The sequence below is a fragment of the Eptatretus burgeri genome, chromosome 7 (assembly GCF_056783735.1).
Source record: "Eptatretus burgeri isolate ZD-2024b chromosome 7, Ebu_testis_v1, whole genome shotgun sequence".
NCBI classification, from domain to species: domain Eukaryota; kingdom Metazoa; phylum Chordata; class Myxini; order Myxiniformes; family Myxinidae; genus Eptatretus; species Eptatretus burgeri.
The window spans coordinates 72771765-72794274 of record NC_140967.1 but is presented as its reverse complement, the minus strand read 5'-3'; the positions used below and the strand labels follow the sequence as shown (position 1 = coordinate 72794274).

The 22510-nt window shown below is 43.3% G+C and overlaps 1 long non-coding RNA gene across 2 annotated transcripts in view; it reads right to left on the bottom strand.

Moving 5' to 3' along the window:
- LOC147023529 (uncharacterized) overlaps positions 1–22510 on the bottom strand; it is a 267038-nt gene that overhangs the window by 237975 nt on the left and 6553 nt on the right. For both annotated transcript variants that reach the window (XR_015060254.1, XR_015060255.1), the window contains exons 3-4: positions 13493–13561; positions 11241–11314 (exon numbers count right to left, since the gene is read on the bottom strand). This is a non-coding gene — a long non-coding RNA (uncharacterized LOC147023529). The remainder of the gene's footprint in view (positions 1–11240; positions 11315–13492; positions 13562–22510) is intronic.

The following is a 22510-nucleotide window of genomic DNA, read 5'->3' as shown; positions in this document are numbered from 1 at the left end:
GGCCAGCCTTTGCTCCTGACAGGCTCTGACGGCGGCAGCTTCATGGTATGGACCTCTAGCGTGTGCACGCAGCCCAGTGGCGGAAATACATGCCTAGCCCATCAAAAAGGCTATTTGCCCATGGATTCTTGTCCAGGCAGGGGGTTACAGCGGTGGTAGCAGCTAGGCTCGATCACCCTCCCCTGAGTGCAATGAAGGTCAAAGGTCTCCTCGGAATGTGGAAGAAGTTTTCTAGAAGTAGGCCGCCTGTGGTGGTTTAAGGGCAATTTTATCATTTGCTAAGCATTTGAGGTTCCTGAAGTCTCTAAGTGCCAGATTGTAGGATACAATGTCTGGATGGTACAGATGCCTTCGTTTTGTTTTTGTACCCTAAATTGCTGTCCAAGCGCCTTCTTACCTTTTCCAAGTGCATATCAGAAAATCATGACCCATGTTGTAAATAAGCTACGGCTGGATTTCGCAGCTCTTTTCAATCAAGAGCGCAAATTGAAAGCTTGCTGTGCAAATTTGGAACCTTCAAAGCCAACGGTTGCTCTTTCGATCCTTACAAAGCAATGCTGTCCGAAAGTCTTCTCATGATATGCTAAAAACACCAAAGGGGGTAGCAGAGCTTTAACTGAGCTTGTCTAGCCCTGTCCCAACACTTATATAACTGACATACTTTATCTTAATAAGGTGGCAGCATTTCTTTTAATATCCTATAACCATTTACCATGAAAAAAAAGCCTTTTTCCTTGCCTTCTGACTTTTGTGCATCTTCATTACAACTCTGATAGATCATTAACAATACATAATGGCAATTAAACATTAGTGAATGAAATAGGTTATAATATTTCTTCATTAATCTGAATAGTTAAAACTTTTTTAAACCTTTCATTGTACAATATATTTATGAGTTTTCGTGGGTTTTCATGCACTGCAGTGAAGACAAACAATCTTGGCAACCAACATATAAAAGTGGTTGGCAGCATCATCAAACTGTGAACAAGAAAAATGCATTTTGGAAAGAATAAAAGTCGACAAGTAGAAGCATGTTCAAAGTACACTGCCCCCATGCAAAATAAATAAATAACATATCCTCCAGCGAGCGACATTGCCAGGGGGCCTTCGGCACCCAGCGATGATGCCACCACCATGCAGCACATGGAGATGGAATTGAGAGGGAGCAGTGTACAATAATTGATTGATTAATTGCTTTATTAAAATGAATAAATAATGATCATAAAGTAATTAATTTCTTCATCAATTGGCTAACAGCATACCTGAACCACCACTATCTCATCCAAATCTGTAACTTTTTGAAAATTAATTGAAAAATTAATTAATCAATCGATTAATTGATTCATCTAAAATCGAAAATAGTCTTTATTGCCAAATCACTTGTTCACTGGCGTGTCCAAATATCAGCTTACTAGCTCAAAAGGTGCCAGAGATATTGTGAGATGTAAAAGAAAATAAATAAGTAATTAGTAAATCGATCATAATTAAGTAATTAATCGATTAATCAAAAAATAAAAATGGTGTCTTTGCCAAAGCACATCTTCACTTTTATCCCCAAATTTTAGCTTCCTAGCTCAAAGGATTGCTGAGATCACCTAGACTGAGGATGGCTAACAAACAGAGTAAAAACTGAGTACTCCCTTCCTTTGGGGTCAGACGATGGCGTCATGCATCACCTCGACATGGAATTTGGAAGGAGTGGTGTATGATAATACGGGGTCTTGTACTTTATACAAACTAGCTGTGGCTACCTGTCGCTTCGCTGATGGGTTTAATAAAGAGACAGCATGTTGCACTTCACAAACATATTGCATGTCTATCTGTGGGTCTCAATTAGGATGTAAAATGAAGTGAAACATGCGAATAAGGATCTTTCATAACATGTTGTTGTTGTTATTGATTAGCCTTGATCAGTTCTGGTCAAACAGGCCTGCGGCACGGAGATAGCCAATTGATCTCCCGGGAACAACCCAAAGATGCCTCACACTTCAGATGATGAATTATGGTAGTTGTTGTTGCTGCTGTCATCATGGCTATGGTTGTTGTTTTTGTGCTCCTTCCATGTACTATTAAATATTTATCCCACCTCAAAGGTGGACGGAGGTTATTTTTTCCACCCCCATCTGTCTGTTTGTTGGGTCGCCGAAATAGGTGACCCTTATTGTTGGGTCGCCGAAATAGGTGACCCTTATTGTTGGGTCGCCGAAATAGGTGACCCTTATTGTCAGTAATACTGTCTGTTTGTTTGGATGTTTGTTCGTTTGTCATCAGCATAATTGGTAGTAAATGTGGGTGGATTTTGACCAAACTCGGGTGGTAGGTACATCTTATGACCTCGTGCTTTGGAAATTGTGATGGTTGCTAGGGACGCTTTGGTTCCCTAGCAACAACCAAAAAAAACCTTCAAAATCGGTACCGTTCACGCAAAATCAATTCCGAAAGCCATCATCCCATGTAGGGTTATGAAATTTGGCATGAATGATCTACAGGTGATGCTCTATCCGGTTTTTGTGATATATGGAATACTTTACCTGCAGCGCTCCCTACAATTAGGGTATGCGCAAAAATTGAAGGCCCCCCCCCCTCCATGCGACCAGGTGAGTGCATCGATACGAATGAAACTTTGCAGGTTCATGATACGCAACGAGTACTACAACTTTGCCTCAGGACAATATTGACCGATTTCGCTTAGGTCAGGGGTCAAAAGTCAATTAGTGCAAAAATCGATAATATGCGAGAGCTGGAGGTGCCTTCGCGCCAAATGCTACTCCTCTTCGGGTTATGGTCGGATGGTCATGAAAATTCACACTAATCGTCTGGAATATATTGTGCACAAACCATCGAGCCGGATTTTCGATTTAGATCTTTGTTCACTAACAGCACCCCCTCGAACTTTGGGGATTTCCGATTTCAAACCGCATTTTCGGTACTTTTCATTCAAATGGATACCGAGTAGCTATCAGTTGATGGAACTGGATGAGATTTGGTCTGCATAATCTTAAGGTGATTCCCTATCTGCTATATGACATCCATTTTGCTCTCTGTCTTATAGTTTCCATGCTCGGCGATCCATCGCCGCATACCGGCTTGTTTGTTTGTCTGCCTGTCTGTGAGCAGGATATCTTAAAAAGTTGTCGACAGATTAAGACGAAATTTGGTGGACAGGTTGGATGTGTAACAAGGACGAATTGATTACATTTTGGTGAAGATCCGGATCTGGCTACTGGAATTTTAAATTGAGAGACGGGCCAAAAATGATATCTTAAAAGAGTATGGATGGATTCGGACAAAACTTGGTGGACAGGTTGGGTGTGTTACAAGGATTAATTGATTGGATTCTCGTGAAGATCTGAATCTGGATCTGGATATGAGAATTTTTTATTTTTAAATTATTCACCATTGAGAGATGGGGCCAAAAATGATATATAGCACGGTATTTTAAAAAAAGTTGTGGATGAGTTATGACAAAGCTAGGTGTATGAGTTGGTAAGGTGACAAGAACAAGCAGATGCTATTTTGGTTCAAGTCCAGATGCAGATCCAGCCTATCAGTAGGATAGAAAACAAACTGTTCTGCTTGGAGGAGGCATGTGCTCTACCAAATGCCATTCTAGTTTCCTATTGTTTTGAAAAGTATGACTATGGATAATTTTGTGCTCCTTCTGTATCTGTCACTTTATTCTGAAGGGTTCCTGCAGTACCATTGGAATGGCTGCATTACAGCTCCAGGTCCTACTTTTTCTTCTTCAATTCTGGAAAGACGGCCTTTTAATGATTAAATGGACACTCATTTTTCTTTCAAGTAAATCGATTATTAGCGGGACCATTTGTATTATTCGATGACAGCAGGAACACACACACACACACACACACACACACACACACACACACACACACACACACACACACACACACACACACACACACACACACACACACCTCCTTTTAGTAATAGATATGTTTTCATGCATCACAGACACAGTCTTTTGATGAAAAATCATACTTTTATACGAAGAGATGTTTTGTTGCATCTCCACATGACGGAGCAATTATGTTAAAAGATAAATGGACATTGCGAGATCAAGTCTTGAAAACTTGAAGAAATACATATTAAGGCATTCAAATGTTAATATCTGTCATTGGTTGCAATCTCTATGTGTGTACAGTATATCCGTAAGGTGGACCGAGGTGCTCCAAGGACTGAAATGATCCCTCCCAATTCTTCAGCTGAGTAGGTTGTGATGTTTTCAAGCTTAATCAAATAAGTGCTTGAGAGTACTCTTTATCACTGAAAGTATTATTTGTCACCTTTAACCTGAAGACTCTCTTTAGAATTGTTACTGAAACTCAAGACACTTTGAAGCTGTAGTTCTCATTTGTTGTATTTCATGCTATCTTCATCAAGTACTCTGGGTTTTATTTTTGGTCTTAATCACTCCAACAATATTACTGGTTGGAAGTTGATTTGCTTGAGTTTCAACGTCCTCGTCATGTCGATTTTGAGGTCATGGTGCTTTAACATTTTAGTTGTCTAATAAATTTCGTCTGAAGTCATTAGGTACTGTTACTTCGATTAGCAATGCTGTCTATTCTTTTATTTATTTATTTCTGAGTACTGTAGATAAATTCGATGTGCATCCCATGCTTTTTCTTTCTCCATTGTATGCTTCGCCATACACCAAACAAGCTCTTCGGTCATTGGATAATCAAATTAATGGGATATCAATTGATCGATTTTTGTCACGGTAATTACAGCAAGCTGGCAGGATAGCCGAGAGGTATGCACACTTGCCTCTGAACTGTCTAACCTGGGTTTGAATCCTGACCGAGATATAGACTGTCATCCTGGTGTCTCGCAGGCAGGGCGATTAATCTATGTGTCCCTCGGATGCAAGTTAAACTTGGTGTCCGGTCTGTCATCATTAGTTGGGGACATTAAATAATCCACGGTGTCCTTCACAAAGAGGAGGCAAGCTATTGTCAGTACCCTGAACAAATTACAAATGCCTGCTCTAACCTACAGAGGGCATCAGTGCCAAAACGATGCCACGAGCAAATGAAATGCTACCCACAGCCTTGTGCTGCACACAAAAAAAGAATAACGTAATTGCAGCACATATAATGGCGTTGATTTCATTTGGTTTTTTTGAATCGATGAAGTCAAAACCGACTGAAACCCATGCAGCACTTGAAGGGATAGAGAGCATCTTGAAGTCATTGCATTGGTATTCTTTCTACAACGGCTGAAAACTCATTTGAAATGTCTCTCAAATAGGATTTATTTATCATATTAGAAATGGTTGAAATTTGACGCAAAAAAAAAATCTGCAGAAACCGCAGCCATGTTAAGAAATGTGGTGGTCTGAAAACCTTTTGGCATCGAATAGGTCAAATATAGCAGCACATTCGTCTGGCAACATAAATTAACATCTTTAAAATGGTTGGCAGCATAGCTCAGAAGTAGCATAATCACCTTCGAGCTGTCTAGTCTGGGTTCAATTCCCGACCCGACTATAAACTGTCGGATCGGTGCTTCACAGGCAGGGCGTTGCGCCACAAAGTGCACCGTACTTCAGATGGCCGTTCAGCTGGGTGTTCCGTCTGCCAGCATTTGCTGGTGAACATTAAAAGACACTGGGTCTTTTACAAAAAGAAGGCGATTGTTCTTGACACCTTGGCCAAATTTAAGAACATTTATCCAACATTCAGCCGGTATCACATTAGCAGCACTGCCATGTTGCCAGGAACAGTGCAACATCAATCCATCAACTGTATATCTATATCTGTCTAACCCTCTCTCCAAAGAGCCAAAATCTTGCACACAAAAAAAGATCCCAGCAGGTGCGACATCACAAAATGTTAACTCTTTGCAAAAGACACTATGAAATATTTGAGACAAACCGATTGATACAAACAGATGGGACACCAAGCCTAATGTCCACCAAAGAATGGTGCACTATGGAATGTAACACTACCTATGAAGCACCAATCTGGCAGTTTATAGTCATGGTAAGAATTGAACCCAGATGAAACAGCTCAAAAGCAAGTGCAATACCTCTGCACCATCCCGTCAGACCACATTTTTGTTTATAATAAGGAAAAATATTTATGTGGTCGAGGTTTCTGACCCCATCCACACACTATACAAATCCCCCACCCAAGCCCATTCATTGTATGAGTTACACAACAAACTACACCATATCCTTCATGCCACACTGTCAGATCATGCTCTTAATTATTATTTAACATAAGAGCAAGACCCAAAAATATTTATTTTGTAAAATATAATAGCAATCTAACATTTATAACAAAAAAAATTGTTTTAACATGTGAAGAACACTTAATTCTACAAATATATATATATATATACATATATATATATATATATATATATATATATATATATATATATATATATGTATATATATATATATATATATATATACAGTATATATTGTTGCGGTTGAGGAAATTCGCAAACCACCGTTCAGGTCCCGTAGGTGAGATATCTCTGTAAGTACATGTGTAGTTAGCCCCAAACCCGTTGTTTAGAGGGAATAAATGTGATTCATTCGGGCTGCGACCCTTTGAGATAGCCGTTTTTCTGTTCTATCTTTATTTTGAACCAACCGCGTCTCAACCGCCATCACACAACAACCACCAACCACAACGCCGCTTCACAACAACAACAACGCCAACAGCCACGATCTTTACCTTCACAACTCGCTCCCGCAAACATCGCATCACCGCCATTCCAAACGGCACCATGGCCATAAACCACCACTTTAAACCCTTCACCACCTTCACCTCTCCTTCTGCGGCCATTCCCGCACCACTTGTGAGCACCGAGCGTCAGGCTGTCCTGGCTTCGTACGGGACGCGCGCCGAGCAGCGAGTGCAAAATGCGCCTTTCCGAGGAGAATTCGGATCAGGAATGATACACGCCCACTTCTGATCCGTCCAATCAGCAAGCACGGGGCGGTTTGGCCCCGCCTCCAGGCGCGTCTGTGTAGAATCGCGATATGCAAATTCTAGGATCAGGGGAGACTCACGCCCCTTTTTTCTCCGTCCAATGGGCGAGCGTGGCTCCACCCCCGAGCTCGTTCTGATCCAGAAATTTGCATATGGGTTCTCCTGCCAGCCTAATAAAGCGCTGAGCGCGGGGCGAATCTGAGGCAGTCAGTTTGAGAAGAGGCAGTCAGTTTGAGAAGAGGCAGTCTGGAGAGGTCGGAGAGCCGAGTGGAGCTCGCAGTCTGTCGGGGTTCGGAGTCTGTCGGGGAGCTGCAGAGAGAGGAAGCCTGGAGCGCGGTCGAGTCAGTTTGAGCGCAGAGTCGGCCTTGGAGGAGCGAGTCGGGAGGCGAGGGCGCACAGGTGGTTTGCTGCAATCGGCTGAGGATAATTGGGGAACAGACCGAATAGCTCGGGTCCGAGGCAAGGAAGACGGCGGTCGGCGACGAGCTCGCAGTGGAATCGCTCGGCGCGGGACCCAAGCAAGCCAGCTATCCTCTTTCCCCAGAGCATCAACAATTCCCCCCTTTTTACCCCCTGCGCTGAGATAGTGCGAAAAGGGGGGCCCCGTTCCCACCCCACTCCAAGCAGTGCCAACGAAACCCGCGAAGGAGCGCGGAGTCAGGGCGCCGCCGCGCCACCACATTGGCGGCTCATCACAAAGACACGGGTAGGATCCACCCGGTCTCGCGGACCTGACCGCTCTTTCAGGTCCCGCGCAAATATTGGCCCACAGGCCCCGTCTGCCCCCTTGTCTTTGAGGGTGGCCCTTTTCTTTTGCTTTTGAGTAAATGTGTTGTTGGCACCGTCTATAAAGTAAAACTGTTTAAGTGTTGCCGTGTGCTCGCGTAGTCGGTAGTATCTCTGCATTGTTGTGTTTCTTTTGTAGCATTTGCTGTAGGTGCATAATTGTTGTAATTGTATATGTGTGCTCTCCGTGTGCCGCGGAATAAATGTGCATCATGTTGAACTGTTTTCCCGTTTCGCTTCGTCTTTTCTTTAATTGAATCTCCATCTTGCTTCACGTAAAGGGTTGGTAGTGGGTTTAATACGGCCGATAATTAATCGGAACCGTCGAGGCCGACGATAACACCGCTCGGTTATCCCGATAGTACGGAACGGGTCGTTTAAGTGGCCCGTGTCCGGAGTCGACCTGCGGCGAGGTGCGGTCGCCCGGTCTGCCCTCCGCGTGGGTACTTAGGTAGGTCGAGTTTGGCGAACAACCATATCCCACGCGGGGGGGCCAATTGGCACAATCGTGGTGAGGCTGAAAGGCCCACCCGTGACTAGCTCCCAGCGTTAGTCCGAGAGGGTCACGACGGAATTGTCCATCCGGTGGGTGACGTGCCGCAATTCGAGTCACGTGGCCGTTCGCACGCCGGCGAGCGCGAATTCGTAACAATATGTTTTTTTGATTGTTTGTTTTTTTTTGACACCTCCCATGCTCTTCGAGCCAAAGAAACTGCATAAAGCAGCCAAGAAGGACTACACAAGGGAAGCACATTGATGTTTCAAACCCTTCCCAGAGTTCCTCCACAGCTATAAAGACATTCACAAATAGTACATACATGAGAATCCCAATGCTACACACCCCCTCAGCTGCTGGGCCGGTTTCATCGCTTATTGTCGAATCATCAGGGACAGTGCAGACAGCAATGTGTGACAATGAGGCCCCCAAGCATGTACCTTGTGCAAATGTCAAAAGCTGTCAATATATAAATAATAAAGACCCATCCACATCTCTCACCTGTGAATGGAGGGAATAGCCAATCAGCTCTCACATAATCAACGAAACCCAGGTGGCTGGGATTACATAAATAAATTGACACCTCCCATGCTCTTCTCGCTGAAGAAGCTGCATTAAGCAACCAAGAAGGCCTACCCAAGGTAAGTGATTGGCTGTTCCAAACCCTTCCCAGAGTTCCTCCACAGCTACAAGAACATTCACAAATATACATAAATAAATAAATTAGAAATGAGAAGGATAGCACGTCATAAATATATGTGGAAAAATTACAGGCCCAGACCTGGAAAGCCGTACCAGTGCTCTGCCTTCTGAGCTATCTGGACAACTCACTGGCTGAGCAACGCAACTCTTCCACATATAAAAGGTGCTGCTCTCTTTCCCCACTGCTTCCAGGGCACTCACTGCCAACCATTGAAGCAGATAGGGCCTGTTCTCTCGAGGGTCTTCCATGTACCACATGCAGGTCTTCCATGTACCACGGGCCCCCCCCCCAGAGGGGGAAGACCCTCTCGAGAGCAGGCCCGAGCGGCTCCTATGGTTGGCAGTGAGTGCCCCTGAAGCAGTGGGGGAAAGAGAGCGGCACCTGTATATGTGGAAGAATTGCATTGCTCAGCCCGTGGATCACTGAGATAGCAGAGCACTGGTATGGTTTTCCAGAGGACATGGGTTTGATTCCCGGTCTGGGCCTGTAATTTTTACACATATATTTACAAAATAAATAAATGGATAAGAATCAGGGACAATGTTCCAAATACAATGTTAATGTGCAATTAATGATGAGGATTCACACATTATACTCCCCACACAAGTCTCCACCCCTCCTCTCACCACTTTCCCCCACCCCTCCCCCTCTAGGAATATATAATACATACATGGGCCCTCAGGCTTTTAAAGGTAGATCATATGTTCTGTATATGTATACGTGTTCTGTATTTGTGGCAAGGACTAATTGATTCGATTTTGATGAAGATCCAAATCCAGATCCGGATTCGAGAATTTTTTAATCAATTCTTCACCATTGAGTAATCAGGCCAAAAAAAAAATATAAATATATATATATATATATATATATATATATATATATATATATATATATATATATATATATGTAGCACAATATCTCAAAATATTATAGATGGATTCTGCAGAAACTGTGTGGACAAGTTGGGTGTGTGACAAGAACTAATTGATTCGATTTTGGTGAAGATTCGAATCCAGATCCGGATTCGAGAATTTTTCAATTTATTCTTCACCATTGAGAGATTGGGCCAAAAACTATGTATAGCATGATATCTGAAAAAGTTGTGGACGAGTTATGACAAAAACGAGGTGGATGAGTTGGGTCGGTGACGAGAACAAGCTCATTGGATTTTGGTTAAGGTCCGGATTCAGATCCGACCTATCGGTGGGATACAAAATGTAAACTATTCAGCCTGGCGGAGGTATTCACTCTACTGAGTGCAGTTCCATTTCGTCAAAGCAAACAGCAATGAGCCTTGCAGAGAAGTGGAAGTGATCTTACTTTTTTTCTGGTGCCATATATAAGCAGCAAGAATGGCTGATGAAGATGGGTGGCAGGATGGCCGAGAGGTACGCATACTCACCTCTAAGTTGTCTAGCCTGGGTTCTAACCTTGGCCGAGCTATGAAACTGTCATCTCGAGCTTTCATCGGCAGATCGTGTGTGTGCCATCATTGAATGGGTGTCCCATCTGCTGGCATTAGTTGGTGGGCATTACATATCCCATGGTGTCCTTCGCGGAGAGTCGGCAAGCTATTGCCAGCACCCTGGCCAAATGAAAAAATTCTTACCCTAACCTTCGTCAAACATCAAACCTGACCACTCGTGAAACTTCCCCAGGCCAACCCTGCAAGACCGTAGGAATAATTGTGGCTGTAAAAGAAACAAGAAGTTGGTTGATGAACGTGATGTTGGCTGACTTTCAAACAGATGGAAGATGACCTCGGGCAAATGATAGAGTGAATAGAGCAAAATGGGATGCTTATGAAGTACAACATGTCATCTTTTCATTAAATCTGTCAGCAAAGTGATGGGTACTTTTGGTAGAACATTAATAAAATAATATCAAAAAACAAAACAGTTTCTCTTTCGATTATCAAAAACAAAAATTGCACCACTTCATGAGATGTTGTTGATGTCAATCAAATTGACAAGTTAGCCACACTCTTGTGATAGTAAGTATAACAGCAAATGTTTAACATGTGACTGAAGTATTAATGTCTGGAACAATCATGGACGGTATTGTAATGATCGTCCTGTCGGGTTGCTTCTGATGCCGATGTACGAGTATAACAATCACCCTTTTCAAGATAAAGCGATATGCACAGGAAGAACAAGCTCTAAAAACACATCAACCTGCAGCTCAACTTTGCACTAACAATCTGGACTGTCAACAATCAAGACGTTCTGATATCACCTTGATGTGTCTGAACCTCCTGTGCCATGGAAGGTCAGCAATGCCTCACCTGCCCTCTGTAGCTCATCACCCACTCTTCTGTGCCACTTCCCCACTTCCCCCACCAATGGATAAGATCTGCCCCTGCGTGGATTTTGCAGCAAGTTAGACAGAGGCCCAGCAAGGAACAAAACACAGACTTCCTGCGGCTGTTGGTTTAACCCTGCTCACGATGCACATCCACCTCCTCCAAGACATTTGGCCTGACGTTCGGCAGCTTGCGGAATATTTGTAAGGCGAGAGTGATCTGTATACAAGCCTGTTCAATGATCTGTATACAAGCCTGTTCAAAAGACACAGCTGACAACCTACATGAACATAGTGATATCAATGACAGAAATTAATGCCATTCTTGCCTGAGTGTCAGATGGAACATGACAATATCACCCTGTAATTTTTCAGCACACATCATATATCACATGGAAGAATATCATTTATAACAAGAGAAATAATTGCTTTGCAATACATGCTCCCAACCAATGTGATATTTTCTAAGTTTAAAAAGGGTATAGCTCTGTGAAAAATTGACGAAACACTGAAACTTGAACTTCTTCTGTAACTTATCATAATAAAGCCATGTACTAATTTTAGTAGAATATTGTTACGAATCTGGAAACCATGCGCACTCAACATTCAGGTCCAAAAGTTAGTTATGCCGGTAAGTACGTGTGAGACAGGTCCCTTCCTTTTGTCTAGTGGGAGAGTCAAATATGTTCGTTGTGATGTTTTTTTTTATATAGTTAGGTTATTACATCTCACCACCTGCCCATCACGCTCCATCACCACAGTTGGCTGCTCGTACCTTGACTTGCCGAGAGGGGGCGGCTCATAGTCCCAGTCCTCAGCTTCCACGAACGTGCCACAAGCAATGGTGGTTTCACCACCAGCCACCTTCCTCAAACACACGTGGAGGGAGGGGCGGCTTTCTCCGGGCATGGCCGAAACACACCCAGGAAGGCTGTGCTCGTAGGATCCTGGCCAATTAGAGGCGAACAGCAAGGTGTGTTGACCAAGGCCCCTCCCCACTGATGGAGGTCCATAAATTCCAGAGACTCTCTGAGGCGTTGGTGGGTGGCACGAGAGTTCTGAGGGGTTCTTAAGGGTTTTTGCTGTTACAAAGGGGTGGTTACGAGGGGCGATTACGAAGAGTGGTCACAGGAGGTCTACGTTGCTGTACCAAGGGGTTTTTGCTGTCACGAGGGTTGAGCAGAGGGCCATCGAGGCAGCGAACGTGTCTCTACTGGCCCTCTAAAAAGAAGGACAGAGCGACCCTGACCCCCCCCCTCCGTGGACCCCGATTATTCGCCACCCAAACTCCGCCACGAACCTCGAGTCCCCCACGTGCGACCGGACCAATGACCTTTGTCAGGTGCCGCATCGCGGAGTAGCCCTTCCCTCCGACGACCAGGTACAAGCCGAACTCTGACCCCCAGCTCATCTCACTCATCGGCTGGAGGGTCAAATAAAGAACCTTGGGTTTTCTTTTCATTTGTGTGTGTGTGTGTGTGAGTGTGTTGGGCCCATCTTGTAAATAGAACTGCATAAGTGTTTTTGCCCATTGTAAACACTTGCATTGAATATTCGCTTTAAGTCTCGCCTCGCTTGTCTTTTATTTACTGTAAATAAATTATTAGAAATGTTCCCAGCTCGTTTCCGTCCTTTCTTTATTTGGTCCAGCATGGTCCGGGTCTGAGTTCAGATGGGGTTTCATCCATCTGAAATCAAATCAAACCATCTGCAGGAGGTATATATAACAGCTATCTCAAAGGCAGGAACACTCACGACCTCTGAGTTATCCTATCAGCACTTGGTTCCAAAGCATTGTGTGGTTTTCTGAGATGTGTCTGTGACTTAGAATCAAACTTTAATAATATGTGCTCCCTTATCAGGAGCTTCAATGCAGGAGGTGACCATTAGGCCCATCAAAGCCTGTGCAATGGATGGTTGTCCATACTCTGTCCTATTTTAATGCTGAGTCAAGCAAGAAAGCAGCAAGTACCGTTTTTAAAGTCTTTGGTATGATTTGGAGGGGCTTTGAACCACCGACCTCCCCCGGCCTCAGAGAGGACGCTCTATTCATGACATCTCTGAGTCTGGTTAATCAGCATTAAAAGGTTAAGCCTTCCTGTATGTGAAAGTGAAACATGAAGACATGGGTATGATGCTTACACTTGTATTTTGCAGAGATACACCTTACTTAACTGCTATACATACATTTCAGGTTACAATGATACAGACAATCTAAAGATTGATATTTCTCACCTGCATGCGAAGCCTTCTCAAGGATAACGTCATTGTGAATTCCAAATGCACTCATCTATTTTGTCAAACCTGTTGGCAAAAGAGCAGAGATGTCGTTTTATCCAAGCAATGGCCTCAGAAATGGGCCTTTCATCAAATAAGCTCTTTCATATTCCACCATGGGACTCCGTCGTGCATATGATTCTGTCGTACTAATCTTCTGACAGTTTACAACCAGAAAGAAAATGTTTCAAGTATAAAGCAGACAAGAGAAAGAGAGATAAAAAAAATCTTTAAGGAAGATCTTCTAACCCATAAACCTGTGTGTGACACCCAAAATCCATGAATAGTTAATTACTAGCGATCAGGCATCTGCGGAAGGATGTCTGAAAGTCGTCACACAATACCCCTTTGCTAAAAGGCATGTTTTGTGACGGATTTTCGACGGGATCAGCGCGTTGATGGGGATGACACCTTGTCACTTTCTTCTTTAAGCAGATTAAAATTGGAACTGCAATATCACAAGTCATGTGCTGGCATTTGGCATAGCTTTTGTGCATAGCTCAGAGGTATGCACACTCATTTCTGAACTATCTAGCCTCAGTTCGAATCTTGATCTAGCTATAAATCATTACCCGAGCATTTTGTATGTAGGGAAGTGCATCAACGTGTGCACAATCAATTGGAAGGACATTAATCCCAAGGACACATCTGCCAGCATTGGGGTCGTGTTTTTTAATGTTAAAGATCCCTCGGTGTCTTTCATGAAGAGTAAGCAAGTTATCGCAGGCACCCTAAACAAATTACAAATTCCTGCCCTGACTGATTGCTGGGAAGGCAACGACAAACCACCCAGCACAACCCTCGCTTGCTCCGGCAGCACCAATACCATGTAAAGAGAATGGTACATTGAGGACGTGATGTTTTTTTAAGGTTAAATGCTGAGCTTTATTTTTTATTCACTTGATTTAAATGCCATGATAGAAATGCACAAAGCTAAATCCTAAAATAATTACAAGAATTAAAAATACAACGATATTCAAGGGACTCCTTTAATGCTTCAACCATTACACCAGACTCAGTAGCTCAATGGTTAGAGCGTTCACTCTGAGTCTGGGAGATTGGTGGTTCCAACCCCTTCTGAGGCATACCAAAGACTTTAAAAAATGGTATGCGTCGCTTCCTTGCTTGATGATCAGCATTTGAAAAGGATAGAGTGCAGACAAACAACCATCGGTTGGAAACCATTGTGCAGGCTTCATGTGCCAAATTGTCATCTGCTGCGTTGCAGTTCCTTGGAAGGAAGTTCGTGAATGCCAGGTTAGTAAAACAATATTTGTTATAAAAGTTTTCTTATCTGGTTTGTTTTGTTTCTTAACAATAATCTATTTTTCCTTGCAGCCTTCATTTATTTGAACACAAACTGAACAGTGATTATTTTTTTCTCATGCACAATGATTTAAACAACTGTCACACAGTATGGATGGTCTTTATTGCAACAGAAAAATATTTGCATCAATCTTTATCTACCTGGGTATTCTGTTCTTCTTCTCCTTTTTACAACTTTTTCCATGATCACAGCCCTTTATTACTTTAATTTACTGCTCTTTACTTCATCACGTTATCAGTGCATTTGCATCAATGCTCCTGTTCCTTGTATATACAATGCTTACGATGCTTTTCACCAATTAAAAAAAAAAGCACAAAACATAAGAAAACAAATAAAAAGATGAAAATAAAAACAAAATGAACCAGAGCGGCACTTGGCTGAGTGCATATCTCTGCCAGGCTGAACAGTTTACGGTTTTTATCCCACTGATAGATCGAATCTGGATCCGGACCTGAACCAAAATCTAATCGACTTGTTTTTCTCACCTTCTCAACTCATCCACAAAGTTTTGTCAAAATCCGTTCACAACTTTATGAAATATCGTGTTATAATGTATGTCGTTTTTTTTTTTTGCCCCATCTCTCAATGGTAAAGAATCACTTAAAAAATTTAAAACATTCTCGTATCCAGATCTGGATCCGAATTTTCACCAAAATCGAATCAATTCGTAACTGTCGCACACCCAACCTGTCCACCAAGTTTTGTCCGAATACATCCATAACTTTTTGAGATATCATGCTTTATGATGATTTTGGCCCTATCTCTCAATGGTGAAGAATCACATTTTAAAAATTCCAGTATGTGGATCCAGATCTTCACTAGAATTTAACCAATTCGTCCTTGTCACACACCTAACGTATCCACCAAGTTTCATCCAATCCATCCATAACTGTTTCAGATATCATGCCAAATGTTGTTTTTGGCCCTATCCCTCAATGGTGAAGAATCACTTTGAAAATTCTGGTATCCGGAGCAATATCCAGATCTTTACCAAAAATCTAATCATTTAATCCGTGTCACACACTCAACATCTTCACCAAATCTCGTCTGAAATCATCCACAACTTTGAGATATCCTGCACATGCATAAACATACAAACAAACAAACAAACAAACAAACAGAAAAACAGACAGGGGTGACGACCTAACCTTCATCCTCCTTTGGTGGTGGAGGTAATAATTAATGTCAATAAAATATATCAGAAGAATAGCATTTTGAGAAAGATGATGACATCTATTTTCACTGTTGTCATATTAAAAATCTTTAAAACAGTTTTATGACATCATTGTTCAAAAATATTTTGAATTTGCCATAAACCTATAAAACGTTGCTTCAACAGCTTCAGTCAGACATTACGTAATAGATGAAACCTGGCCTTTAAAAAACAGCCTGGCAGTTCAGTTATGATACAGAATTCAAAACTGATGTCTGGTGGATTTTCAGGAGTGGTAAATTAATATTTGATAGTTGGTGGGATATATGGAATTCTTTCTATTTTTCCAAATAACTTGAGATGTTTAAAAAAGAAAAGAAAACGATGCAGTTTCAAATTTGACCACCAAAAAAGAAAATAAGAGTCTTCTTCTTCCTCTTTCGGCTTGCTCCCGTTAGGGGTCGCCACAGCGGACCAACTGTCTCCATTTCGCTCTATCCTCCACATCTTCCATTGACACTCCAACCACCTGCATGTCCGCCCTCACCGCATCCATGAACCTCTTCTTTGGCCTTCCTCTTCTCCTCCTGCCTGGCGGCTCCATCTTCAACATCCTTCTCCCGATATACTCTGTTTCCCTCCTGTGCACATGTCCAAACCATCTCAATCTCGCCTCTCTCACTTTGTCTCCAAACCGTCCTACCAGCGCTGTCCCTCTAATACACTCATTTCTTATCCTATCCATCCTCGTCACTCCCAACGAGAATCGCAGCATCTTTAACTCTGCCACCTCCAGCTCTGCTTCCTGTCTTTTTGTTAGCGCCACCGCCTCCAAACCATACAACATAGCTGGTCTCACTACCGTCTTGTATACTTTCCCCTTCACTCTTGCAGCTACCCTTCTGTCACAAATCACTCCTGCAACTCTTCTCCACCCACTCCATCCTGCCTGCACTCTCTTTTTCACTTCTCTCCCACACTCTCCGTTACTTTGGACAGTTGATCCCAAGTATTTAAACCAATCCACCTTCCCCACCTCAACTCCTTGCAACTGCACCATACCACCACCCTCCCTCTCATTTACGCACATGTACTCCGTCTTACTCCTACTGACTAACATTCCCCTTCTCTCCAGTGCGTACCTCCACCTCTCAAGGCTCGATTCAGCCTGCTCCCTACTCTCCCTACAGATCATGATGTCATCCGCGAACATCATGGTCCATGGAGACTCCAGTCTGATCTCGTCCGTCAACCTGTCCATCACCATTGCAAACAGGAAAGGGCTCAGAGTCGATCCTTGGTGCAATCCCACTTTAACCTTAAACCGGTCCGTCATTCCTACCGCACACCTCACCGCTGTCACACTGTCCTCATACATATCCTGCACGATCCTCACATACTTCTCCAACACTCCCGACTTCCTCATACAATACCACAACTCCTCTCTTGGCACCCTATCATAAGCTTTCTCTAAATCCACAAACACACAATGTAACTCTTTCTGGCCTTCCCTATACTTCTCCATCAACATTCTCAAAGCAAACATCGCATCAGTGGTGCTCTTTCCTGGCATAAACCCATATTGCTGCTCACAGATTATCACCTCTCCTCTTAACCGAGCTTCCACTACTCTTTCCCACAACTTCATGGTGTGGCTTAACAACTTTATCCCTCTGTAATTTCCACAGCTCTGCACATCACCCTTATTCTTGAAAATCGGGACCAGTACACTTAATCTCCACTCCTCCGGCATCCTCTCACTTTCCAAGACTTTATTAAACAATCTGGTTAACAACCCCACTGCCATCTCTCCTAAGCACTTCCATGCCTCCACTGGTATACCATCTGGGCCAACCGCCTTTCCACTTTTCATCTTCTTCATAGCAGTCCTCACTTCATCCTTACTGATCCACCCCACTTCCAGATTCACTATCTCCACCTCTTCCAACCTTCTCTCTCTCTCATTTTCTTCATTCATCAGCTCCTCAAAGTACTCCATCCACCTTCTCAACACACTCTCCTCGCTCGTCAGCACATTCCCATTTGCGTCCTTTATCACCCTAACCTGCAGCACATCCTTCCCAGCTCGGTCCCTCTGTCTTGCCAATCGGTATAAATCCTTTTCCCCTTCTTTTGTATCCAACTTCTCATACAGCTCGTCATATGCCTTTTCCTTGGCCTTAGCCACCTCTCTTTTTGCTTTTCGACGCCACTCCTTATACTCCTGCCGACTTTCTTCATCTCTCTGACTATCCCACTTCTTTTTTTGCCAACCCCTTCTTCCTTATACTTTCCTGTACTTCCTCATTCCACCACCAAGTCTCCTTATCTTCCTTCCTCTGTCCAGATGTCACACCAAGTACCTTCCGAGCAATCTCCCTCACAACTTCTGCTGTCGTTGCCCAATCATCCCACCCATCTTTACCACCATCCAACGCTTGTCTCACCTCCTCCCTAAATTTCACGCAACAGTCTTCCTCCTTCAGCTTCCACCATCTGGTCCTTGGTTCAGCCCTCACTCTCTTCCTCAACCTCACCTCTAAAGTCATCCTACAGACCACCAATCGATGCTGTCGAGCTACACTCTCCCCTGCCACAACCTTACAGTCACTAATCTCTTTCAGGTTGCATCTCCTACTTAAGATGTAATCCACCTGTGTGAACTTTCCTCCACTCTTGTATGTCACCCTGTGTTCCTCCTTCTTCTTGAAATACGTGTTTACCACTGCCATTTCCATTCTTTTTGCAAACTCTACCACCATTTGCCCTTCCACATTTCTCTTGTTGAGACCGTACCTCCCCATCACCTCCTCATCCTCTTTATTCCCTTCCCCAACATGTCCATTGAAATCTGCTCCAATCACCACTCTTTCATCCTTGGATACACTCTCCACCACTTCATCTAACTCACTCCAGAAATCATCTTTATATTCCATCTCACACCCCATATGTGGGGCATATGCACTGATGACATTCATCATCACCCCTTCAATTTCCAACTTCACACTCATCACTCGGTCAGACACCCTCCTCACCTCCAATACCCTCTTGACATGATCTTCCTTCAGGATTATCCCGACACCATTTCTCCTCCCATCCACACCATGGTAGAACAGTTTGAAACCACCTCCAATGCTCCTCGCCTTACTCCCCATCCACTTGGTCTCTTGTACACACAGTATGTCCACCTTTCTTCTCTCCATCATATCAGCCAACTCTCGCCCTTTGCCAGTCATCGTCCCAACATTCAGAGTTCCAACTCTCACCTCCACACTTCTACCCTTCCCCTCTCCCTCTCCCCCCGGACTTGCCTTCCCCCGTCTCCTTCTCCTCCTTCGCCCAGCAGTAGCACAATTTCCACTGGTACCCTGCTGACCACCGGTACCGGTGGCGGTCGTTGGTAACCCGGGCCTCGACCGATCCGGTATGGAAATTCGTTTTGTTGTCCGCATAATGATTTGGCATAGGTTTTTACGCCGGATGCCCTTCCTGACGCAACCCTGGTCGCCTCTTACGACACACAGGGATATGGTACACCTATTCTAACCGGGGCATACACCGGGCCCAGTACAACTGGTGCTCATTTCGCCGACCTCGGAAGGATGGCAGGCTGAGTCAACCCCCTGGTGTTTTCGACTTGGTTTATATATATTTATATATATATATATATATATATATATATATATATATATATATATATATATATATATATATATATATATATATATATATACATATACATACATATATTAATTCAGTGTCCCAACGGGGCTTGAACTCAGGACCTCTTGGGTCCCAAGCCACTGCCCTTACCACTGCGCCAACACCAGGACTAAAAAGAAAACTAAAAAAGAAAATAAGAGTAAGAGTTAAAATTGACCACCATCTGGAGGCCTTTTCTTAAATCAAAAGACATTTATCATTATCAATAAACAAAGAATAAAACACACTGAAAAGACCAATGTATTTATCATGTAGCGGGATCGTAGGAAGCGGGATTGGTTACATGGGTGGTATTTGTATGAATATAAACCATCAACTTTAATTTGCAGAACTAACAGTTACTGGAACTACGGAAGTAATTATCTTTGGCTATTTTTCACTTTTCCTCTGAACACGAAAAAGCACTATAAAGCAACTTTAGTAAACATCCTCATGATAGTGATACAGGTAACCAAAATATTCCTTTGTGGGTCCATCACTGCCTGTGATATGTGTATGGTAGAAATATTACATCAGATATCTATAGAATACAGCCTAGGGGAATAATGTGTTATTTGTAACTCATTACTGTAATCAGGTGAGTGAAAATCAGTCCCATAATGCTTTACTTCGAAGATTCAAAACGTTCTGAGGACAAGATACATACTCAATAGACCAAAAAACACTGACATTTTCAATTCCTCAATATATGTAAATATATGAATTTTAAAAGTTTCTGAGGAAGGGAACAAGTCTGTTCTTGAATTTGATTGCTTTCTTGTCAACCAATCACAGTCTACTATGCAAATATATAGCTGATTTGGAGCATTTCATTTTTACATACAAGATGTGATTTGATCTTGTGTTATTATGCCTTTTACAAAGTTTTGCCTGAGTTACCATAATATCACACAAACACACACACACACACACACACACACACACACACACACACACACACACACACACACACACACACACACACACACACACACACACACACACACACACACACACACACACACAGTGACCATCAACAACTCTGCCACAAAAACACACTTTCTGCAAAGGTCTGACCAACAGGGCATGCTTGCTACATATTCACCCTGTTTCGTTATCCATTTCACAGTGAAAAAGATCTCTAAATTGTAACAGATAAAATAAATATCAAAATTAATTAGTTTCCACCCATTTCGTTCAGTTCGCTCTTCTCTTGTTCTACCTTATGGGTACTCCACTCTACTTTCCTCATTTCTCCCTGTAGTTCCTTGAACTGTCTTGACTTTTCCAACAATTCTTCCTTCCTTTGCTCCAGAGATTTCTCTCCTCTTTTTATCTTCTGTTCCAGGCTCTCTCTTATCTGATTGCCTGATCTTACCTCTTCCTTCAGTTGTTTGAATTCCAAATCGTGTTCTCGTTTTTCCTTTTCGAGCTTCGTTTCCCATTCTTCCTTCAAGCTCTTCCTATCCTAGGAGTTACTAATTTGCTCCGCCTCTATTATTTTGTTCAGTTCGCTCTTCTCTTGTTTCAACTTATGGGTACTCCACTCTACTTTCCTCATTTCTCCCTGTAGTTCCTTGAACTGTCTTGACTCTTCAAACCATTCATGGGTAATCCACCCTACTTTAATCCATTATCCATGTAGTTCCATGCCTGTATTGGCTAAGTCCTCCTCCAGCCCCCGAATTTGTTCCTGTGCATTGGCCAACTGTTGTGATTCCCTGTGCACATAACTTTCCTGAACCTCGTCTGCCTGCCGTAGTGCCTCGTCCAATTTTATTTGCAATTCCTCTATATAATTTCCATCACCCCTCCTCTGCTCCAGGGTATCCTCCAATCGTGCATGAAGCTCGTCAATGCATGCTTTGTCATCCTGCTTCGCCTGCCATGACCACGTTGTTTGAACCGGTGGGTGGGAGCGATTCCTTCGTGCCGTGTAGCTCGTTGTGCTATTATTAGCCCACTCCCGCTTCGTCGCGCCAAGGTGGAGCCGCACCGCCATTTTGCGACTCCATTTTCTTTATAATTTCCAAATTTTACACCCGATCCGCTCAAAGTAAAATCAAATTTGCGAGCGTCGTTTTTTTATATCTTTCGCGCCTCTCGTAACCAATGTTTGGGGTGTGAAATGCACCACAGGTCCGAATATCCCGCTCCTGACTGCCAAATTGTTACGATCCGGGGGTTGGGGGGGGGGGCTCGGACGCGTCAATCACTGTCCGTAACCAGTTTGAGTTTTCGGACCCTACTCTCGACAGCCAAATGTTACAGATTCGGCGCCACCCTCACCACCGCAATCTCCGGGGTTATAACGCCGGCTGGTTCGGCACAATTCTCGGGTTACGCGTCTCGAACCACGATACCAAAATACACCTGTACCTTGTCAGCTGGGGGAATAGACCCCGGTTACAGACTGGTTTTGTCAGAGACTGAGCGGAGTCTACCAGTCTGTAACCATTTTCGTTTTATATCCAAATCGAGCAAATCATTCCTCGACGCGGCACGGACAAACCCAAAGCGGCAACTTCATACGAATCAGTCAGATTTATTGGGGACATCGGGGAACACGACACAAGCAAAACATTCACGACAATGTTATAATTAATCTATAACCCATTCTTGCTTAGGGAGCTACGGATTATGGGTTTCGAAGGGGACTCTTAACGAGATAAGCCTTAAACGACATGCAAACAAGACACGGACAGCATTCAGACAAGACAGAGTACTTGGTGATGTTTCATGGATGAGAGGAAAGTGTCAAAAGCAAGAATGTGGCTCGTAACAAGTGGATGTC